This window comes from Eubalaena glacialis, chromosome 19, assembly GCF_028564815.1.
Source record: "Eubalaena glacialis isolate mEubGla1 chromosome 19, mEubGla1.1.hap2.+ XY, whole genome shotgun sequence".
In the NCBI taxonomy this organism is placed as follows: Eukaryota; Metazoa; Chordata; class Mammalia; order Artiodactyla; family Balaenidae; genus Eubalaena; species Eubalaena glacialis.
Window position 1 is genome coordinate 50,128,380 of NC_083734.1, and position 18,589 is coordinate 50,146,968.

Consider the following 18,589-nt stretch of genomic DNA (forward strand, 5'->3'; position numbering starts at 1 on the left):
AGAGCTGTACAGGGTGGGGAGGTGGGTCTGGGTGCATCAGAGTGGAACCCCGCAAGGAGTTTTTATCGGTTGAATCTCTAAACCACTTAACTAAGGTCAAACAAATGAATTTTAGCATTTGGGTATTAAACCCAAATACAAAATGCAAAACTCTTACGCAAGTTAACAGATGTTGTTATTTTTGAGTCAAGGACTTAGGTTATTTTCATGTCAGAATGGCAACCCTGCCAGAGGCTAGAAGTGCACCTGGTTTCCGCAAGGCAGTGGGCAGACCTGGGTCAGCCAGGCCAGCTCCAGGCTGGTCAGTGCTGTCTCCTTCAGCAGTGGTTTGGGACTGATAATCCCCTTGGGATATCTGATGGCTGGTTCTCGGAGCCTTGGAGTGTGTGCTGTCTCATGTTAAAATCAGAAGTATCTCTGGCTCGGGGCATTTTTAGTGCTATCACTAAAATCTTTCTGGCCAGAATCTTTTTATCCATCTTGAGATAAACTCCTGCTTACCCCAAGCAGGTTAGCTTCCCTAAAAATCCAGCCCTCTAATCCTAGTCGAGTCTGAACTGTTAAGCAAGGCTTTTTTGCTTTCTCCCTGGCTGGCTCCCTACTGTATCTCACCACCAAGGTTATCTTAAACCCCCTTCCCTTCTCAAGACCCCGCGCCTGGTTTCACTCTCCCTCCCTCGCAGTTGATAATTTTGATTCATCGTTTAACGAAGACACAGACCACGTGACAGAAACACCTACAACTTCCTTCTCTTCCATTGTCACAAATCTTCTGCTTATTCCTTTATTTTTTAAAAATTTATTTATTTAATTTATTTTATTTTTGGCTGTGTTGGCTCTTCGTTGCTGCATGCGGGCTTTCTCTAGTTGTGGCGAACGGGTGCTACTCTGTTGCGGTGCACGAGCTTCTCAGTGTGGTGGCTTCTCTTGTTGCGGAGCACAGGCTCTACGCATGCAGGCTCAGTGGTTGTGGCTCTCGGCCTCTAGAGCGCAGGCTCAGTAGTTGTGGCGCACGGGCTTAGTTGCTCCGTGGCATGTGGGATCTTCTCGGACCAGGGCTCGAACCGTGTCCCCTGCACTGGCAGGTGGATTCTTAACCACTGCGCCACCAGTGAAGTCCTGCTTATTCCTTTATGATGCTTCTTATTCTTCATGAATCAGAGAAAGATGCTGCCTTCTTTATCCCAACAGAAAAATAATATAATGATCAGAACTGAGACATAGGAGTCATCAGACCTGAGATGTATCAACTTGCGCAAATTATTTTCCCATCCCCAGCCTGTTTCCTCATTTACAGAATTGGGACTATCCTTCTCTACTCTGTAGGCATGCTGAGAAGATCAATGAGATCATTCAGGTAAACCCAGCACAGTGCCTGGCACAGAATAGGTGCAGGGTTAAAAATATATGCAAGTCTCTTCTCCTGAAACTTGTTTCATTGATTATTTGCATCTTCTCCCTGCTTCCTTTCTACTGCCTAAAAATATAACGAAAAGTATCACATTCTTTCTTTCTTCCTTTCTTCCTTCCTTCCTTCCCTCCTCCCTCCCTCCCTCTCTCTCTTTCTTTGGCTGTGCCGGGTCTTAGTTGCCGTGTGTGGGATCTTTTAGTTGCGGCATGCGGGAATCTTTAGTTGCAGTGTGTGGGATCTTTTTAGTTGCGGGACGCATGATCTAGTTCCCTGACCAGGATCAAAGCCGGGCCCCCTGCATTGGGAGCGTGGAGTCTTAACCACTGAACCACCAGGCAAGTCCCCAAAGTGTCATATTCTTAAAAAACAAACAAGCATCAAGTTCCCTCAGTTATGTTTCTTCCTAAATCTACAACCAATCCCATTCCTCCTCGTCTTCACAATCAAACTCTATTAAAAGAACAGTCGATGCATGCTGGCTCTACTTTTTCATCTCCTACCATTTTTTTCTCAACCAGTGCAATATGGTATGGAAATGACTAACGATCAAAGAATTTCCAAAGCAGCAACTGATTCTTCATCCACGCCCTGTAGGGCTCTCTACACTGTTCTATGTGACGAAGCAATTCCTCCTGCGACAGCAGCTCCTTCCCAGCCTTCTCTTCCCTCCTCCATTCCTTCAATGAAGGTGGTCCCTTAGGTTCTGCCCTCCACCCTATTTTCTTGCACTAAGTGATCTCATCTGCTCCTGACTTTTCCATGACCCTTTTTTATGAATCCTCCCAAATTGACATCTTTCACCCCAACTGCCCTTCTCACATGTCCAGTTGCCCACTGGCTGTCCCCAACAAGGGTCCTCTAGGCCCACCAAACTTGAATGGTCCGTACCGAACTCGAATGTTCTTCTGCACTGCACGAGTTTCCCAGGGCTGTCAAATTACCACGAATGTGGCTTAAAACAACAGAAATGTAACCTCTCACAGTCCTGGAGGCCGTAAGTCTGAAATCAAGGTGTTGGCAATGTCGTGCTCCCTCTGAAGGCTCTAGGGAAGCATGCTTCCTTGCCTCTTCCAGCTTCTGGTGGTCCCAGGTGCTCCTTGGTCTGTGGCTGCAACTCCAATCTCTGCCTCTGTCTCCATTCACCTTCTTCCCTCCGTATGTCTCTGTGTCCTCTTCTTGTAAGACAAGTTATTGGATTTAGCCCACCTTAAATCCAGTGTGATTTCATCTCTCATCTCAAGGTCCTTAAGTAATTACACCTGCAAAGACCCTACTTCCAAATAAGGTCACACTTGAGGTTCCAGTGGACATGAATATTGAGGGGGACATTATTCCATCCACTACACTCACCCATCACATCCAGTGAACCCCCAAGTTCTGCTGACTCAGTTTCTCTCCTTAAGGGGAAGACCTGGAGTCTTCTGTATCTGACCCAAATCTTTTTTCCGGCTTTGCCCTGTATTCATCCCATGGCCAGTCACAGAAGACCGTTTTCCATTCCCTGGAACACTTCTGGCTACCATGCTTTTATGCCTACAGTTCCCCCAGCCTGACATTTCCTTCCTAAATTTTACCCATCAGCCATCTCAAACCACTTCAGAATGATTATCCCTTGTGTGCACATAGCATTCTGTTTGTTCCTTTGTCACAGCACTATCTCCTTTTCCATCATCACAATGAGTTGTCTATGTGTCTGGCTCACCAACGAGATGATAAGCTCCAATACTATTCCAACATGAGGATCCCTCCCCTACTCCCCACTACCATTAGGAATGGCTTAAGTCACTTTCCCTCTAGTTATTCAGGCATCAGAGCATCTACTTTAATTTCAATTTGCTCAAATCTGCTTTCTGTGACAAAGGGCTTTGCTCCAGCTGGGAAGATACCACCAAACCTAGTCATTCTCAAATATCCAGGGGGTGGAGAAGGGAGCACCCCACCTTCCAACCCTGGACTTTCTCAAAATATATGCCAGCCCCTAAAGATTCTGACACATTTCCTAGGGTGAGGGGGATTCCATATCACTGAGGGGACTGTCAGAGTGTAGGAGCAGAAAAAAAGTTGGGAATCCTGACACAATCAAACGGTTACATGATGCAAGAAGAGAGACATCAGGAGTGTCACCCACTGGCTAAAACTGGAAGCTGTCCAAGGGATTCAGAGGACTCTTACGCTCTCCATGTCATTTGGGAACACTGAATACTTAAAGTTCCATTTGGCCCATAGCCACATGGAGGAAAGACTAAAATACCCAAGGTAGGGATCTCCCTGGTGGCTCAGTGGTTAAGAATCCGCCAGCCAATGCAGGGGTCATGGGTTTGATCCCTGGTCTGGGAAGATCCCACATGCCACGGAGCAACTAAGCCCGTGCGCCACAACTACCGAGCCTGCGCTCTAGAGGCCGAGAGCCACAACCACTGAGCCCGTGTGTCACAACTACTGAAGCCCGCGTGCCTAGAGCCCGTGCTCCGCAACAAGAGAAGCCACCGCAATGAGAAGGCTGCGCACCGCAACGAAGAGTAGCCCCCGCTCGCCACAACTAGAGAAAGCCCGTGCAGCAACAAAGACCCAATGCAGCCAAAAATAAATAAATAAATTTAAAATACCCAAGGTAGACAGAATTCTAAGATGGTCTCCAAGATTCCCAGCCCCTGGTATAATCTTGCACGCTTTATATAATCCCTCCCCTTAAGTGTAGACAAGACATGTGAATATGATGGGATAGTTGCTCTTCTGATTAGATTACAAAGGTGATCAGATTATGTTACATTATATAAAACTTCTTTTTAGAAGCAGGTTGATTTTGAGGAAGTAAGCTGCCATATCCTGAGAGGGCCACATGGCTAGAACCTGAGGGAGGCCTCTAGGAACCAAGAGCGACCCCTGGAGGCCAGCGAACTAGAAAACCAAACTTCAGTCCTACAACCGCAAGGAATAGAATCCTGCCAACAACCAGAGAGCTTGGAAGAGGACCCTGAGCCTCAGATGAGATTGGAACCGTGGCTGAGACCTTGATTTCAACCTGACTGAGACTCTGAACCAAGGACACAGCTAACCTGAGCCCCAGTGGAAACTCTGAGAAAATGAATGTGTGATGTTTTAAGTAACTAAGTTTGTGGGAAATTTATTATATAGCAATAGAAAACCAATATAACACCAAACCTCAAGAATCCAACCATTGCTTCCCTGCCAAATCACACATTTGGTTCTCATCTGAGTAAAGTATCACTGAATTTGAGGTTTGAACATATCTAGGGAAATGGGACGGGAAATCTGTACTCTTAGTTGTTCCACCTGTGATGTCATCCACTTTGTCAATGGCCACTACTTATTGCCCAGGGCGATATTTACTAGGAACTGATGCCACAAAACTTGCCATTGACTGGTGTCCAGATGCAGCAGTGTGCACCAAGCCCACAGGGAACAAGCAGGGTTGTTCAGTAGAAAGAATGCAGGTTTTGGAGTGAAACAGCCTTTAATTCAAACGCCAGCTTCTTTTCACACAAACTGAGACTTTGAGCAAATTCCTTAATCACCCTGAGCTTCAGTTTTCTCATCTGTAAAATGGATACAATACCAACCTCACAGCTGTGGGGTGAGATAACAAATGTCCAAGGCCAGGCAGTATCTGGCTGAACAGATACTAGAGAAATGTTGGCCCACCCCGTTGTACCCCTTCCCATGAAATCCCACAGACTATATGGAGAGTAAATAGAGCTGGAATATCTGTAGGGGGACCCTTCCACTGTGTATGTGCAAGGATGTCCTGGGAGGTTGTGGGCTTGCTGAAGTGGTGGCAACACAACACCTGATTGGTCCTTCCCATGACATGGATGGTGGCCAAGCCACAGAGCAGGCTTGGGTTCCTCCAGCCTTGCTGTGACCCCTGACCTGCTGTGTTTTGAGGACGTGTCATCACATCTTCCAGGTCCATCCTCTTACTGTCCTCCTTTACCTAAAGGCCTAGCAGCTCCTCTTTCTGCACAGGGGCCCTCTCCCCTCACCTCTTCTCAGATTTCCTTGATCCCCTGCCAACTACACGTAGGGAAACAAGAATACTACCAGAATCTCGGTGAACTTACTTCTTTCCTAGATCTAAAGGCTTTGTGCCTATTGGTTCACTCAGCCTTATTTTAAAAACCGAGGCTCAGAAAAGTTAAGAAGTAGCATCAAAAAACAACATTTGGGAACCCCAGGGGGTCCCATGAGATGAGCCTGCTGACAGGCAGAGGGTTGGGGCAGTGACTCCAGAGCAGTGCAATGAAGCAGGGAGAGGGGCCATGAAATGTCTTCATCCCCCGGAGCCTGGGGGACATCATGAGTCATTTCGGCCCTTCCCTGCCCTCCTTCCTCCCCTGGGCCCATTCAAGATCTGGAACCTTCTCTCTCATGAAAAATCTTTTTCTCTCTCTTGTTAACTAGAAAAGCAGCTTGGCCAGGAGACTCATAACAAATATTCACTTTATTAGACCCAGGGTTTATTTTGTCCCTAACCCTCTAAAAATAACACTGGTATCATGGAGAAATCAGATAAAAAAGGCAAAAGATCTCCTATCATCTCCTCTTTGATTTTCTAGCTTAGATCCTCCCAAGCCAGAAGACTCTCACTAGTACTGCTTTCATCTGCTCCCTGCCAGGACCAACTTCCTTTGTAGCCAGTATCTGAGCATCTTTAATTTGCCTTTCAAACACAATGTTATCCACTGGAATGAACCTCTTATTGCAAAGTGATCATCGGGTACCTGTGAAATCTCCAGCACCTAAAACCGAATGTGCAGAAAAGCAATGTTCTCTGTTGAACATTAAATACGTGTACTTGTATGTATTGGAAGTGATGGGAGAATCTGCAGTCGGGAAGAAGAATGCCAGGAAAGACGAGTGAAGTACCTGGGCCCCTGCAAGAATAATTTCCAGACACAGGCACACCCAGGTTCAGTGTTGGGAAAGGAAAGTAGCATATGCAAAATACATGGCAGAGCTGAATTTTCAATTCACTACAGCCATGCTTTGGAAAAATGAAAGAGATATTTTTAGTCCAGTGATTGATTAGGGTTGCTATGGCAATAAGAAACACTTAAGAGAAGGAAACTGAATGTAAGCAAGTCTTAAAGAGAAAGGTGCAAGTGCACTGGGAATTTCATAGTCAGTTTCTGGGTGGTGCTGGCTGCAGTTTCCACACCTGCCTAGGGCGAGAGGGGATGGTGGCTGCAGAGAACGGGCCAGGGAGACAAGTCTGAGGCTCTCTGGGGGCTCTGCACTTCAAAAACATGCAGTGGCGAAACTTCTGGAAGAACTGCACCATCCACTTTGATGATCATCATTATTGTCATACTATACCCGCCATAGCACCCAGCACATGGTGAAAACTGTAAGCTAAAGGGTACTAATCCCTCCCCATACCAGTAAAGTAAAAATCATATTCTAACAGTATGTTTCAAAAATTTACTTAATGACGCTTCATCTGGTGGGCTTGTTAAAAACAGATCCCAGGGTCCTCTCCTAATGACTTGCTTTCAGAAAGTTGGTGGAGTCCCAGAGCCCACACCTGAACCTAGAACTTGATTTTTCTTTTCTTTTTAAAATAACGTTATTCACATCCCATATTATTCACCCATTTCAAGTGTACAGATCAATGTTTCTTAATCTGTTCACAGAGTTGTGCAGCCATCACCACGATCTGAGTTTAAAACATTTCATCACCCTAAATAGAAGCCCTGTGCCCATTGGCACTCACTCCCACCTCCCCCTTACCCCATGCCTGAAGCAACCACTAAGCTACTTTCTGTCTCTGATTTGTCTATTCTGGACATTTCATACAAATGGAATCATATAATATGTGGTCTTTTGTGTTTGGATTCTCTCAATTAGCATCCTTTTTTATGGCAGAATAATATTCCATTGTATGGATATACCATATTTAACTTACCCATTCATCAAGTGATGGACATTTGCTTCCAGTTTTTGGCTATTATGAATAATGCTGCCATGGACATTCTTGTAGATGTTTTTGTGTGAACATATGTTTTTATTTCTCTTGGGTATACACTTAGAGTGGAATTGCTGGTCATATGGTACCTCTACATTTAACTTTTTGAGGAACTGCAAGATGGTTTTCCAAAGTGGCTGTACCATTTTGCATTCCCACCAGTAGTGTCTGAGGGTGCCAGGTTCTCCACATCCTTGAAGCACTTATAATTGCCCAGTGTTTCTTAATCCCAGAAAGTTCTGAAATACCTTTGGGTCAAAATGATGATCCCAGGTAACCATTCTTCATGTCCAACTGAGACACACAAACATGACTCAATACTGAGGTAAAAATGACAATAGTATGGATACTGTACTAACTATCATCAGGCACTCTTCCAAGTATGTGGTATATAATAATTAATCTATTAACTCCATAACCCTCATATAACTCTATGAGGGATATACTACTGTTACCCCCATTTTACAGATAAGGAAACAAAGGCAGGGAAAGGTTGCGTAACATGCCCCAAATCATAACATTTACATGATAGAGCTGGGATGGATTCAACTCAGGCTGTCTGGCTCTGAGTTCAAGCTCATGACTCCACATCCTGCTGCCTGTTGAGTATTAGGAAAGCACACAAGTGTTTCCAGTGGAGTTGAGTGCTCAGTTGGGGGTGATGGTGGCTAAGGCCCCTCAGTATGTCCTGTTGCCACTGAGAGCAGAGAAAATATGTCCATGTGCATCCATTCAATGAGAGATGTGCCTCTTTTAAACAAGCCCAAAGAAGAAAAAACAGGAGGTACCCGAAAGATAAATTGGGGAAATATTCACTTAAGAAATTCACGGGACTTCCCTGGTGGCACAGTGGATAAGACTCTGCACTCCCAATGCAGGGGGCCCGGGTGTTTGATCCCTGGTCAGGGAACTAAATCTCACATGCATGCCGCAACTAAGAGTTCTCATGCCACAACTGAGGAGTCTGAGTGCCGCAACTGGGGAGCCCACGTGCCACAACTAAGGAGCCCACGTGCTGCAACTACTGAAGCCCGTGTGCCTAGAGCCCATGCTCTGCAACAAGAGAAGCCACCACAATGAGAAGTCTGCGCACTGCAACGAAGAGTAGCTCCCGTTCTCCGCAACTAGAGACAGCCTGCGCACAGCAACAAAGACCCAACGCAGCCAAAAATAAATGAATAAATAAATAAATTTATAAAATAAGTAAAATAAAATAAAATGGTAAAATGTTTTGTTTTTAAAAAAACAAAACAAGAAAAACAAATAAAATGTTATGCAGGGTTGTGGTGGCCAGTGAGGCATGTCCATGGAACTTCCTGGACCAAAGAAGAAAAGTTTGAAAACCGCTGATTGAGCCCAATAATTCAATGCTTTATTTCTTGTTAGCAGCCGGAATCCTTCCATGTCTGAGAGCAACACTTTACAAGGAGGCTTGGAGTCAAGAAAATTAAATGGAAGAGTTGAGAAGCTGGCTTGGGGCAGATGAAGTATTTATAGGCTTTTAAAAGATCATTTCCTTTTAGGACTTCCCTGGTGGTACAGTGATTAAGACTCCGTGCTCCCAATGCAGGGGGGCCGGGTTCGATCTCTGGTTAGGGAACTAGATCCCGCAGGCCGCAACTAAGAGCCTGCATGCGGCAACGAAGATCCCGCGTGCCACAATTAAGACCCAGCGCGGCCAAATAAATAAATAAACATTAAAAAAAAAAGAGATCATTTCCTTTTAGCTTTTATCTGGAATTCAATGCATTCCTCTCTGACCATCTTGTTCTGACTTCAAGCAACATGTGTTCCTTCCTATCAATGAACATAAAACTCTATATAGACTTGACCTTCTCTCTAATGGAACCCCACTGAAGACATCGATTCCCCGGTGCTATATTCTATATTATCATATTCAATGCACTCCAAAGCCATACAGGGAATTTCAGCTTGAGATGGGATCTTTAATAAAACTGGATTTGCAAATGCTTCCTCCTGTCACCAACAGAAGACTTACATCCAGAATGTTCCAGTGAACCTGGTGAAATAGGTGTAGAGTTTAGGATGTATTACCTTCTAGGAATCTGGGGCTGGAGTCTGTGCTGTTTGTAAAACAGGAGACTGTGGGTGGTGAATCTGTATGTAGAGGCAGTAGACAACCTAGATTTTAAAGTACCTTTCGACTTTCTTTATTCATCAGAAAAATTTTATCCTTCCATTTGGACAGAAAATTTGCCCCATAGTTGGAAGGTAGTATATATATACTCTTTTGTGCATAGAAAATCTTCAATAGACACAACAATTTCAAGAAGGTGTTATGTCTGGTTGTCCCGCATCTACTCAGAATCTCAGTCATCCTGCAGGGAAAGATGCAAAGGAAAGAAGGGGAGATATTTGGGCTTCCTTGGCTGTTCTGGGTTCCGAGGGTCACATATGATTTTATACATCTGGGTGGGTGGTCCTAGAGACAGGATAGTTGGAAAAAAATTGCAAAGAAGATCAGTCCAGAAAAATGAGATGAGGAACCCAAGTGGAGAAAAAATGTGGAAGAATTTTAAAGCAAAGAGAAGGCAAAAAGGAATCACATGTAAATAATAAAGATGAGGATGAATCAGAGAGTGATTTCCCAAATATAGGCTGCACCGGAAGAAAAATGTGGCCAAGAGGAGCGGTGGGGCCTGAAAGAGAAGTGGGGGAGGGTGAGACGAAGGCAGTGTGTAGAAGGCAGAGCATGGAAATACAGTAGGAAACAGCTGTTTGTATTCCAGCCCACAGTGAGGAAATGAATGACAGCCTCTCCGCTGCTTCTCACCAGCCTGCACCCTACACTGAGGCTGGTGTTCATTTATTAGTTCCTCCATTGATGAAGCCTCGTCCCTCTTCTGACATGCTGAGTAACAGCCACTCACTGGAGAAGCGAGGCCAGGAGGGAGAAGGAGCAAATGCATGAATGAAAGTATGTTTTCTCAATGGGGCATTGTTTGCTACTGGCGCTTCTATGAAAATTGAGGAGGGAAACTAAATTCAGGCTCATCCAATCTAGAGCTGGACCTGCCAAGGCAGAAATAAGCACAGGATGCTTGTGAATACCAATAGCTACACACGACAGAGGCAGGACAAGGAGTGAAAGAGCAGGCGGAATACGTCAAATGAAAAAGAACTGCATGTAAATAAGAGAGATTGGAACGAATCAGTGACTCCCCAAATATAGGTTGGCATATGGCCAGGCAGGAAACTTCCAGATTACAAGCCTTCTCAGTTAAAAATGGTAAGAATCACCCCTCTTAACCAACTGGGCAAATTCCTCACTTAAATACATACTATCATGTAGTTCTGAGTATCTTAGTGACTAGAAAAGTTGAAAGGCATGGGGGCAACTTGCATTCACTTTATTTAATCACTGAAATGTACTATTTCAGTATATCCATATTTATATGTGTTTTATTTCATTTTTGCAGAAAGAAAGCTGCCCCACAAAATCTTCCAGGTTGTATTACTCTGATCTCACCAACTTGAACTGAACACAACTCCATAGGTATCAATAAACTGTAGAAGAGAAATCTAATTTTCAGTACAAGTAGAAAATAGAAAAGAAGAAAAGGAGTACTTCTTAGGGAAATCTTCTATTGAAAATGCATTTAAACAAATATTTTTTTCTTTGGTGATTGTCCTCTGCAAAGTCATTCTTAGCGGTGTTTAAAAAGATGCAAACATGGACCTAGAGATTATCATACTAAGTGAAGTAAGTCAGAGAAAGACAAATATCATATGATATCGCTTATATGTGGAATGTAAAAAAAGATACAAATGAACTTATTTACAAAACAGAAACAGACTCACAGACATAGAAAACAAACTTTCGGTTACCAAAAGGGAAAGGCGGGGCAGGGGAGGATAAATTAGGAGTTTGGGATTAACAGATACACAATAGTATATATAAAATAGATAACCAACAAGGTCCTACTGTATAGCACAGGGAACTACATTCACTATCTTGTAATAACCTATAATGGAAAAGAATCTGAAAACAAATATACATATATATGTATAATTGAATCATTTTGCTGTACACCTGAAACTAACACAACATTGTAAATCAACTATACTTCAATTTTAAAAAAATGCAAATAACTTTAAAAGCTATGTTATGGTAGAGAAGCATATTTTAGCTTCTGCTCTCCCCCCCACCAAAATGGCTGAATTAATTTTCTTTGATGTACAAAGAAGAGCTTGGGAACAGCTAGAGCAAATGGAACTGGGATAAATCGGACAAACAACACTGTCTGTTCCAAAGTCTTCCCCAGGCTGCAATCAACTGCGCTGCTGAGATGTGGAGACAAGTCCAAGCCCTGCATAAAGACAAAGGCACTTCGGCGAATAAGCTTGTTTGTAACTGGTTCACCCATGCAACCAAGTTCATTTTCTAAATTTAAATAAATCAGAATGCATAAGCTCACTGTCATCCCCATGTACTGCTGCCTTGGCTGTTTGGTCTAACAGAACTGACTTTGCTTGAAAAGAACTTGCAGGTTCTGTGTCACCTGATTCTTAAAAAAAAAAAAAAATCATTACAGTTGGGAGTTCTTCCAAAAAAACTCTGGTATTTGAGTCATAGTAATCTTCAGGCAACACATTAGCCCACTAAAATTTAGGAGAAAAGTAACATTTACTGAAATAGAATTGGTCCACTGGCCTATTTAGTGGTCACGTAGTAGCTCTGACCCTGAGAGAAGCTTCTGGAGCATCCCTAAGTTTTAGAAGACTGGCTTTGCAAAATCCAAGGTCTCATGGATAAACAGAGTGTGGGAAGTGTTGCATACTACAGCCTCCTTTTGGAGATTCACAACGATACTGTTATTCTACAATAACAAAATGTGTTAAAATCAGTATAACCCGGTGTTTCCTTTACTTAACTGGCTATGAACCATCTTAGTGATAGTTATAAATGGTTCCAGACTGTTTCTGTCTAAGTTTTCTTGAACCTGGAAGACTTCTGAACTTGGTTGTTCTGACTCTATGACACCAGCCTCATGCCATGACCCATGACTCACCTGACTTCACCACCTTCTCTGGGAGGATGGCCTGTGCCTTGCTCATCCAGCGTCCCCAGCTGGATGACTGTTTCTATGGCCTGGTCCCTAACAGGTCCCAGCTCATATGGCCCCATTTCTAAGAAGGGATACTTCCGTTGCCCCCTCCACCCCCAAATTACATACTGCCCTGGATACTCAGGGTTAACTGTGATGCAGAGACCTAACTCCCATCATTATCCCATCTCCATGATGCCAAAAAAGGAATATTTAGGGACCTCCATTCTATCTTAGCTCACATAGTAGCTGAGATGGCCAGATTGGCTTCTAATTTCCTTCCAAACAAGACCACTCCTAGAGTTCAGGTGTATTAATGTATTTGCCCTGGACTTGTAACTATTTCCTGGTTATGTAATTTAGGGGTTTCTACTACCCTTGGCTGGGACTCAGTGGAAGGTGGGGGAGGGGGAGCTTAAGAAGGACGAGAGGCCTGAGAGGAATGGAGGTTGGTCTGTACACACAGCACCCATCAGCTCTTCCTATTATCGGGGAAGCTGATGAGGTCAAGATTGAAAGTGAAATTCCTATCCAGGATAGTTAGCTGCTTTCAGAAAAATACCTCTATCTCCCTAGTGCCACTCCTGGGAAGATAACCCGAGTTCACCTTGGGTTACTGACGACTCAACTGTGAGCAGCCCGACTTTCTTCCCCAGCTGGACTAACCCAACACTGAACAACCGCATCCCTCACTGTGGCTCAGTGCCATCTGAGGTTCTCATGCAAGAGTCATTTCCTACTCCCTGGTTTCTTACAGTTGACTTTTTCTACCTCTTTCAACTAAATAATTAAAATGTTGGGTAGCACTGGACAGCCCACTACTATCTTTGGGGAACGGCTAGCCCTTCCAACTAACAGAAAGGTGCTCTCCATTTGTCATCACCTCTTCTGCGGATTCATATTAAAAGATGTTTTGGTGGAGTGGGTGCTCATGGCAGCAAAATATATACAGTAACTGTATATTCTAGGTCACTGCTATCGACTTATAATAGCTTGAGTTTTCAATTTCTTACAAATGAGAAGAAAAGCCTTTTCTTCCCCCCTTCATTACTACTGAGGTTGAATGGATGCTGCTGAGCTATGTTCATACTCCAGTGAGGCCTTTTTTTAGCCCTAGAAAAACAAAATCGGCGACTTTGGAAAGCAGCCAGTCTCCTTGGGCACCTTCCTCTGTGACTTTATAAACTTCAGAAGAACCGGCAGGTTTTGAAGAACTGGTTAGATGGTCTGTCCTCTGGAAAATAGCTGTTGTGCTGTTCTTTGTTTACTGTACAATTAAGATTTTTTTTCCTATAACCGAGCTAAAGATATTTTTTTCCACTTCCTGGGCAAATGGCATTTCCACATAATCCTAAACACACACAGTCACTCACAGTGATGAAAAAGCTTTTACGTCTTAATAACTGTGATAACACCGAAGCCCCAGATGACCCTGAAGAGAAAGTTCCCTTAGCTGGATTTTCTCACAAATGAGGGCAGCGTGAGGTCTCAGTAATAAGCTGGACAGTCAGAAATAAGACCCAGGGGATCCTAGGAATAGACATACAATGCTCTGGACTAATCCTATGAGAAAAGACACCTGTCCGGAGTATTATTGAGCCTCTCTGCCTCCCTGAGGGAGGGTGGAGTATGGTGAACCCAGTTGGGAATTTGGCTTTGGGGAAGTTTTGCTTTCGGGCACAGATAGGAAATACGGGGCTTGGAATGACATCAGGAAGAGGTATTTAGGATTAAAGGATCAGTGGATAAAGAGCCCAGTGAAAAAGCATTCAAAACAGGGGAAAAGATGAAGACAATTGAAAGCCTCTGTCCTAAATCCTGGGAGCAGACCCTGTAGTCAGAGAGAAGAGTGGGCTCTTCCTCCCGGGTAGAGAGCGTGAGAACACGGCTGAGTCCTAGTCAGGAGGAGGGAGGCAGCTTCAGAACGAACACTGCAGGCCTGAAAGTGTGCACCTGCAGCCAGAGAGAAAAAAACCCAGAGGTCCTCACTGGGGAGATGGAAAGAAAAGCTGTGCTATATTTGGGATGGAAAATAAAAGTGGACTAGCTGGGAACAATGTTGCTTCCCTATGGAGAATTAAATCCAGACCTTGCCCCGAAACTCAAAGCTACCACTACCTGGCCTCCACATGTCTGGGCAGCCAGGATCCAGCAACATCACATGCCCACTGAGCCTGGAATGACCACACGGTGGACTGAATGTTTGTTCCCCTCCATTCATATGTTGAAGCCCCAACCCCCAAATGTGATGGTATTTGGAGATGGGGCCTTTGGGAGGTAATGAGGTTTAGATGAGGTCATGAGGGTGGGGCCCTCACGATGGGATTAGTGCCCTTATAAGAAGAGACCAGAGAGCTTGCTTTTGCTCTCTCTCTGCCATGTGAGGACACAGCAAGAAGACTGTTAGCAAACCAGGAAGAGAGCTCTCATCAGGAAATGAACCAGCTGATACCGTGATTATGAACTTCCTAGACTCCAGAACTGTGAAAAATAAATGTCTGTTGTTCAAGCCACCCAGTTTATGGTGTTTTGTGATGCAGCCCAAGCAGACTAAGACAGAACAGGTATCTACAGGTGGGAGTTCTACTCTCCCCAAGGTCCAGCTCAAACCCCACCTGCTCCAAGAAATCTTCCCACAATTCTCCCAGGCAGAATTTCTCTCTCCTTTGCACAATCCTCTGTTTGCACTTCGACTGTAACACATAGCATTGGTCTTCCTTGAAATACTGACAGCTATGTATGCACCTGCTCTCAGTTTATTTTCCCCTACTCAGCCCCATTCAGTCCATTTCACTTCCTGAGCTAATCCTAACTGAGGCAGGAAGTACTTACGTAGTTATGACATATCATGTGATTGGCCCCACCATTAATGTGGCATGTCAACTGCAGGACAGTTTCCTGAGTTATACAATTCTCTCTCCTCCCTTTCCCTTGGCCTACCAATGTGCCCCTGTTCTTATAACCTGATTTTTGTACATTAGTCTCTGAGACCAGTTCTGCCCCACTGTCACCCCTCCCCCCAACAGGCTTGCCAGATAAAATATGAGATGAGGGGACTTCCCTGTGCCACAACTGCTGAGCCTGCGTGCTACAACTACTGAAGCCTGTGTGCCTAGAGCCTGTGCTCCGCAACAAAAGAAGCCACCGCAATGAGAAGCACGTGCACCACAACGAAGAGTAGCCCCTGCTCGCCGCAACTAGAGAAAGCCTGTGCGCAGCAACGAGACCCAGCGCAGCCAAAAATAAATAAATAAAAAATAAATTGAAAAAAGCATGAGATGAGCCCTCTTTTAGTAGAAGTATAGCCCATGCAAATTTTGAGACATACTTATACTAAAAATTACTTGCTGTTAATCTGAAAATTCAAACTTAATTGGACATTCTGTATTTTTACTTGCTAAAGCTGGCAACTTTATCAGCTCAGCATCTCATGACCAAGTAACCTATGTAGGAGGGCTGTGTCCTGTTCTCACCTGTACATCTTCTTGAGGACTCTAGTCCTGTCTCTGAAGCTCACAGCCCCAGTGCAGGGGCCAGGGCCTTCCCTTTCACATTGCAATCGCTTTTCTGGCTGGATGCCCAGTGCCGTTCATTCTGCCCTCTGGTCTGAACCTCTGCTGTTAGCCCAGCTCAGAGCTCATCCAGGTCTGAGTGCCTGCCTGTCCCCTGAGCTGTGTGATGGCCTGTCCCATCTTGCCTCCAGAAAACTCCAGGACTTACAGATGACTCCCAGGTTTTGACTGGAATGTCTAACTATTTCCCACCAGACTGTGACTTCCTAAAGGGCAGGGGTCATTGCTTAATGAAGCCTAGCATCTAGCATGATGCTTTATACACTGTTGGTGCTCAGTAATAAATTACTGTTAACCTAAAATTGAAAGATGATGTTATGGGTTGAATTGGGTCCCCTCTAAATATATGTTGAATTCCTAACCCCAGTTCCTCAGAATGTGATCTTATTGGGAATTAGGGTCGTCGCAGATGTAATTAGTTAAGATGATGTCAAACTGGCATAAGGCAGGTCCTTAATCCAATATGACTGATGTCCTTATAAGAAGAGAGAGACACAGTGAAGAGGATGCCATGTGAAGATACAGACACACACAGAGGGAAGACAGCTATGTGAAAACGGAGGCAGAGACTGGAGTGCTGCTCCCACGAGCCAAGGAATGCCAGAGGCCACCAGAAGCTAGAAAGAGGCAAAGAGGGATTCCTTCCCTACAGGTTGCAGAGAGAGCATTGCCCCGCTGACAACTTGATTTAGACTTTTAGCCTCCAGAACTGTAAGACAATAAATTTCTGTTGTTTTAAGCCACCCAATTTGTGATATTTTGTTACGGCAGCTCTAGGGAACTACCCCAAGGATTACATTAGGGAGGAACGGACCAAAAACACGAGGGCCTAGAAGAAATCAAGTAATACTTAAAGAGTCAGAAGGGGCTGAGTATGAGACTATACGACTCTAACTTCTTCATGTTTTGTCTCCAAATTTCCTCAAGCAGAAATAATTTGTGTCCCTTTGAAAGTCTGAACTGTATGATTAGAACTGCAGCAGTAGTGTGGGGCAGAGGCTGGGCAGAAGTAAAGGCTATGAGCCCCTCAGAAATCCTCCGTGGCCTGCACAGAGGTGGGCACAAGAGACCAGGGTTCATGGTGATGGAGACTGGTGGGAAAGGCTTCCATGGCAGGTGCGTCCCTGTGGGGATGGCTTTGTCAGGAACCATGGTTTCCATTCTGTTGCCTTCTGTTTTCAGTACTTTAATACATAGTCTTAAAAAATAAGCACAATACCACTAAACATTTTGCAGACTTCATGTCTCTGTTAATCACCCCCATATTTTACAGTACTGTCATGAATTTATGGAGAATAAGTACTATCAGTTTTGGGTCAAGTCAAGGTGACCCAGTTCTAAGGCAGCAAATAACTGCCTTTGCAAAGTTATAGGGACAAGAATTCTCTTGGCGTTGCAACTATGGATTACATTTCAAATGAAAAGTCCACGCACAAGCTTTGGGAGACGTGGGAAATGGGGTAACATCAGCTATCAATAAAATCAAATTAAATCCTAGAAAATTAGTACCATCCAGTCTAACGAGCCCAGTCTGCATTGAGGGGCACCAAGATATAGTCCCATTTATTCATCCACAGAACTTCCATTTTAATGATGGCAGCTTCCAGCACTGTATGATATATAATAATAACGAAGGATTTACCATGAATATTGAGGATTTACCATGCACCAAGGACTAGGCTGAGATTTCATGTGGATTATTTGATATAATCTTCATATCAGCCTCACAAGAAAGTTATCATATTTTCCCCTCTTACAGATGAGGAAATGGAGGCTTAAAAGGAATTAATCTGCATGACTGTTAATGGAGGTGGGATTCAAAAGATTCCTAAGTCTTCCTCTTGAAGACGGTGCAATTGATAGGGCTGGGAAGTGCTGTCTGGGAACCATTTAATTGCCTGCTATTTATAGGCAACATGCTAACAGTTTTCCACACATTAGATCAGGGGTTGATAGACTATAGCCTGGGGGCCAAATGCAGCCTACTGCCTGGGTAAACATGACCAAGCCCATATCTCTACATATCATCTCTGGCTGCTTTCTCAAAGACAGAGGCTGTTTGGCCCACAAAGCAGAAAATATTTACTATATGACCCTTTACAGAAAAAGTCTCCTAATCCCTGTGTTAGATCATTGAATCCTACTACTAATAGCTCTATGAAAAAGGGATTATCCCAATTTTAGAGATGAAGAAACTTAGGTTCACAGAAGTTAAGCTCCTTGTTCTAGAACAGTGTTTCTCTGACTTCTAAATTGTAAAAATTGTATTTTGCCATAGAACTGCCTTTTTTTCCCCAAAGATAGGGACATTGGGGAGGGTGCTATGTATATTCCTTCATTTCATAAAAGAAAAGACATTTTAATACCCAAGAATGAGGGTTCTAATTATCAACAGTCCTTTAAGTGGAATAAATTTAATTTTATGAAAAACTTTTTTTTTTCTTCTTTCATTTTGCAAAGGATGGGTGAGAACACAGTAATGGACCAGCATGAGTTCAAGAACTGGCAGTTGTGGGTCATTTACTTAAGAACTTTAGCTAGTAAGAACCAG

At 44.0% G+C, this 18,589-nt stretch overlaps 1 protein-coding gene across 1 annotated transcript in view; it reads right to left on the reverse strand.

Moving 5' to 3' along the window:
• PITPNC1 (phosphatidylinositol transfer protein cytoplasmic 1) overlaps positions 1 to 18,589 on the reverse strand; it is a 133,923-nt gene that overhangs the window by 91,807 nt on the left and 23,527 nt on the right. The window lies entirely within an intron of this gene.